The following is a 6,087-nucleotide window of genomic DNA, read 5'->3' as shown; positions in this document are numbered from 1 at the left end:
ACCACACAGGATATTTTCTCTCCTTTCTCTATTACCTCCGTTGCCCTTCTTAGTTGAAATGCTACCTCATTCCCAAATATTTAAATTTTACTAGGAAGAAATATTAGTAGTGTTCAACTCTTTATTTTGTAAAGGTAGCAATAGAAATCTATAATTTGTGGAGAGGACCAAATTTAAAGTTAGCACTGGTGAACAAATCTTGGCTTCACTAGTAGCTACTAGCTCAACCTGCAATTCTAGTAACTCAGGAGGCTGAGATACAAGGATCACAGTTCCAACCCAGTCCAGGCAGAAAAGTCTATGAGACTCATTTCCAGTTAACCAGAGAAAAGCAGAAATGAAGGTATAGCTAAAGTGGTAGAGCTCTTCCCTTAAAGGGAAAAGCTAAGCAAGAATTTGAGTCCATGAATTCAAGCCCTAGTATTGGTACCAATAAATAAATACAAACAACACACACTCAATCTTGGCCACAACTAAAGTAGCCATATTCTGTTTTTATTTTTTTTAAGGCTGGTGTTCTACCACTTGAGCCACACCTCTACTTCTGGCTTTTTGCCTGTTAATTGGAGAGTCTTTGATTTGTTTTTCTGGGCTAACTTTGAACTGTGATCCTCACATCTCAGCCTCATGAGTATAATTAGGCCATTAGAGTAGAATTAGACCCACCAGTACCCAACTATCATTTTCTTTCTTTCTTTCTTTCTTTCTTTCTTTTTTTTTGGTTATAGAGCTTGAACTCTGGGCCTGGGTGCTGTCCCTGAGCTCTTCAGCTCAAGGCAAGTGCTCTACCACTTGAGCCACAGCACCACTTAATTGGAGATAAGAGTCTTCCAGACTTTCCTGCCAGGGCCGGCTTTTGAACTGTGATCCTCAGATCCAGCCTCCTGAGTAGTTAGGATTACAGGTGTGAGCCGCTGGTGCCCGGCCAGCTATCATTCTTAATGGTGAATGACTGAATGCTATGTTTTCCTATGATTAGGAACAAGGCAAGGATTGCCAATGACCAACCATTCTTACCACTTTTATTAGCATAGGCCTAGCCACTACACTCTTATTAGCACTCTTATTAGCATAGGCCTAGCCACTACAACATGTCAAGAAAACAAACTGTACAAATGTGACAGACAGAACTGTTTGCATTGTCTTTGTAGGAAATCTGTAAGAATCTACGAAAAACAAATCCAAACCTTTGGAGTGAGTTCATTAGTGTTGCAGAGTAGAAGATTTGCATTACTCAGCTTTCTAAAACTATAAAAAAAATACCCAAGATGATCAACTTATTTATAAGGACCGAAGTTTTACCAAGGCCATGGCTGAAGTGGTAGAGCACCTGCCTAACAAACTTGAGACCTGAGTTCAAGCTAGTATTGGGGGTGGGGGAGGGAGAGAGACAGAGAATGAGGGGAGGGAGAGTTCCAGTGTATTGTAAGTTGGCTCATTGATTCTGGGCCTGTGACTGGAGCATGTGGTGGAACATGGCCAGGAGAGCTAGAACAGAGAGGAGCTGAAGCCCCACTACTCCTCTTAACAGCACATGTCCCATGACCATGTTTTGCTTTGGTTCTAGGGCTTGAACTCAGAGCCTCTGGCTCTTGCCTAGCCTTTTCTGCTTACAGTTAGTGCTCTACCAGTTGAGCCCAAGCTCACTTCTGGGTTTTGGCTGTTTAATTGAAGCTAAGAGTCTCTTGGATTCTTCTGCCTAAGATTTAAACTATGATCAGCTCTCAGCCTTCTGAGTAGCTAGGACTGCAGGTGTGGGCCATCAGCTCCTGCCTTGCTTTATATCTTACAATTTCATATTGTATAATTTTTATTGAATCAAAACCCCATCTTGCAAGCCAGGCATTGGTGGCTCATGCCTGTAATCTAGGCTGCTCAGGAGTCTGAGATCTGTGCTTCATGGTTTGAAACTGACCTGAGCAGTTAAGTCTGTGAGACTTTTATCTCCAATACACTACTCAGAAAAACCTGTTAGTGGTGTTGTGGCTCAAGTGGTAGAGCACTAGCTTTGAGCCAAAGAAGCTCGGGGACAGTGCCCAGGCCCTGAGTTCAAGCCCCAGGACCAGCACCAAAAAACAACAAAAAAAAACCCAAATATCAAAACAAGAAAACCTGACTTCTTATAACTTCATATTGTACAATTTTGACGGAAGCAAAGTGGCACTGTGAGCTAGAGATTCAAAGATGGGCATGGGCATTACTAGGAGCAGGGAAGATATGTTACTCTTGGAGATGACCTTCAAGTTGGACCTAAATAAGGAAAGAAAATGATGCATTTGCATAGTCAGTAGGCCTTCAGTGAGGGGCCTTCAGTGGGAACCTGGTATGTGCTGAGAACAAGGCCAGGCACGCCAGGGGCCCAAGAGGATCTGGTGTGGCTCGTTGGCTGTCAATGTCCTCACCAAATACTTTTCCAACGCTGGCTTTCAGCACTTGATCAGTAAATGCTAGCTTATCTCTACATATTTCTGAGGAATATCTATGCAACACATGTGAGATTTAGCTAATCTATATCAGGAGTGAGTGTTAGCAAAATGAGCTGCCTTCCCATAGTTTAGTATACTTCTTCCCCTCTGCACAGCTCAGCATGCTCCCTTTCTAGGCGACACTAGGCCCACTTAGTAAATGCAGTAAATGTTAGCAAATTAAGATTAAATAGACTTTGCTAGAAAACCACACGGACATCCAGGTACAGAGAACAAAGAAAGGTTTATTGCCTGGAGAGGGGGCCAGCAAGACTCCTTCTCACAAGGGAGGAATGAGAAGAAGCACCGGCTATTGTCTGGGTTGATCTATAGAACCAGGAGGTTTAGGAGGGGCTAGAAGGGGCTAGGAGGCGAAGACCCTGGTGTGGACATGTGGGCCAGGGGCTTCATCATGTTGGACTAGGATTTATGGCTGCTGTCCAAAGAGTAGATAAGGGTCCCGCAGCTGCCCAGACCTGGAGGTCACTCTAGCGGCTTTTGTTGCCTTATATGGTGGTAGCTGCCCCGGAGAAGAGCCATCTCAAGGTAAAGGGGGCTGGAAGTTGATTATTTACTGTATCTGGATGTCTGCTTGGTTCTCTGGCAAAGTCTAATTTACCCTATCAGTGAGTGAAGGGGGAGGTATAATTTGACAAGAACTCACTGATTATGACATTTAAAAACTCACATCTGAGGGCTGGGAGGGTGGCTCAGTGGTAGAGTGCTGGCATGCATGAGGCCCTCCGACCATTCCTCAGCACCCCATAAGCAGAAAAAGCTGGAAGTGGCACTGTGACTCAAGTAGTAGAGAGCTAGCCTTTATGCATAAATCTGAACTGCACACCAGTGGCTCATGCTTGTAATCTAGCTACTGAGGTGAAAATAAACTCCCAATCTTCCTGAATTCATGAAGAATTTTAGTCTGAGAGTATTTAGGATAAAAAACACAAGTAGAAGAGTGTGTGGAAAGCTGGAGTAAAGGCAGAGGCTGGGGGCAGCAAAGGGTGACAAGCAGGTTAAGGTGAACCTGAATCTTAGGCCCCAAGCTCAACTCCAGCAGTGTACAGTTCAGGTCCAGACACTTGCCCCAAGCTACCATAGTGAAATGCACAGAAAGGTTTAGGAAGAGGAAACTGAACATGTCAGCCCATCTTCCCAGGTAAAACTTGAGCTTTAGGTTGAAGTGGAGGAAGGATTAGGGCAAGAGGGTAAAAGGTATGCTTAATTATAAAGCAATCATAGTCAAAGCAGGGGCTGCTGGTCATCATCTCAGTATGAGAAAGAGTCCCCAGGGAGCAGTTATTTTCCTCATTGAGAAAAGAAACCTCTGGAGGCTTTGTGGCCTGGTGGGTGGTCGGGTTCAGCTGTGTCAGGCACTTAGCAGTACCTTTGCTAAAAGTTAACTAACAACAAAAATTGCTAAAAAGCACTATTTTCTTGGGCCCACAAATTAACTAAAAGCAGGAGGAGCAACTTGGCATTCCAGCCTGTATTTTCCTGAATTGAAGCTGTTTCCTTTACAATCATTTAGCAATTACCTTGGAATCCAGGAAGGAAGTGTATTTTTTGTTTTTTGTTTTGTGTGTGTGCCAGTTCTGTGACTTGAGCTCAGGGCCCCATTGTATTTGCTTGCTTGCTCAGGGCTGGCATGCTACCACTAGAACCAAAGGTTCACTTCTAGCTTTTGGTTGGTTAATTGGAGATAAGAGTCTTGCAGATTTTTCTTTCCCAGTCTGGCTTTGAACCTCTACCCTCAGATCTCAGCCCCCCTAGTTCCTCAGGAGGTTGAGCTCTAAGGCTCCAAGCTCAAAATCAGCACAAGGCAGAAAAAAGTCCCTAAGACTCACCGCCAATTAACCAGCAAAAGTCAGGAAATGGAGCTGTTTCTAGTAGTAGAGAGCCAGCCTTGAGCAAAAAAGGCCAGGGATAGTGCTCAGGCCTATCACCAATACCAGACTGAGGCTTTATATTTTATACCTTGTCTAATTCTTGGATAACGGTTCTGGGTGGCTGAGCCCTACCCAATAAACAGGTCACCTTCAAGAGTTTCTTTTGCCACTGTGGCCTCTTTATTCTCTGTCCTAGAGAATTTTCAGCCTTCTTTTTCCCTTAACATTTCAAAGGAAAGGGCAGATTTAGACCGCCCTTCAAAGTCTCTTATTTTTGTAGCTTTACATTAAAAAGGAGTTATAAGGGTATGCACCTTTCAAGGCTTTTTTAGTTTACTACCAGGTTTGATTTTTGAGTCTTGCCTTTTAGATGTTTGGTGAAAATAGTGCAATTTCCCTTATTGCCTCATCTAGCTTTCCAGCCTCAGTTCTGAGGTGGATTTTTACCCATTCCCCAGGGGAGTGTTATTTCCTGGTGTGACCTGGCTTGGAGGAGCCTGCCTGGAGGGCCTTAGCCCTCAGTGTGTATCAGAGTTTGGGGTACAGCCATGCAGAGCAGTAGCCCTCACTCATCTGAATTTGCGCTCTCTGGAAGTTGTTAAGACAATGTAGGATTTTCAAGTGAGGCATAAAAATGGCTATAAAATTGGCATCTAGTTTGTGACATAAAAAAAAAATTTGTGCCTGTCCCTGAACTCCCCCCCCCCCCCCAAGCTAATGCTCCACCACTTGAGCCACAGGTTGTTTTTTTTTTTTGCTGGTCATGGGGTTTAAACTCAGGGCCTTGGTGCTGTCCCTGAGCTCTTTTGCTCAAGGCTGGCACTCTACCTCTTTGAGCTGCAGATCCACTTCCTGTTTTCTAGTGGTTAATTGGAGATAAGAGTCTCATGAACTTTCCTGTCCTAGCTAGCTTTGAATAGTGATCCTCAGATGTCAGCTCCCTGAGTAGCTAGGAGTCTAGGCATGTGCCCAGTGAGATCTGCAAAATTTTAACCTGACAAGTAAATCTTGATACTTGTTTCACTTCCGAGTTTAGCCTCTGCAGTTTCTTGGAAATTAAAAAAAAATCTTTTAGGCCAGATGGTGACGGCTTACACCAATAATCCTAGCTACTCAGGAGGTTGAGATCTAAGGAGCCAAGTTCAAAATTAGCACAAGGCAGATGAAAGTCCCTAGACTCATCTCCAATTAACCAGCAAAAGTCGGGAAGTAGAGCTGTGGTTCTAGTGGTAGAGAGCCAGCCTTGAGCAAAAAAGGTCAGGGATAGTGCCAGGGCCTCAGGGCCTCCCCCTCCCCCTCCTGGGACCACACACACACACACACACACACACACACACACACACACACACACACACACACACACACACACACACACACACACACACACACACACACACACACACACACACACACACACACACACACACACACACACACACACACACACACACACACACCCCTAATCTCCAGTCGCAGAGCAAAGCAATTAAGTGTACACCTGGCAGCTCTTCCCAAGACTCCAGGTTGTCCTCAGGGCAGGACCAATGAGATAAGCTGGCAAAGGACACCACAGTGAGGAGATGGTGCTGGGAAGGCCCTAGGGCTGGGGAGAGCGCCTGGGGCTGGAGGGACAGGCTGGCCTGCTGGGAGGTGACTGGATGAGTCACTTCCCCTCACCCTGCAAGCTCTCTCCAGACTTTCCTCCCACCATGGGGGAAACTCTCAAGGTCTGG

This window comes from Dipodomys merriami, unplaced genomic scaffold (genome assembly GCF_024711535.1).
Source record: "Dipodomys merriami isolate MVZ:Mamm:240054 unplaced genomic scaffold, mDipMer1.0.p SCAF_98, whole genome shotgun sequence".
Classification (NCBI taxonomy): domain Eukaryota; kingdom Metazoa; phylum Chordata; class Mammalia; order Rodentia; family Heteromyidae; genus Dipodomys; species Dipodomys merriami.
This window is presented reverse-complemented; position numbering follows the sequence as displayed.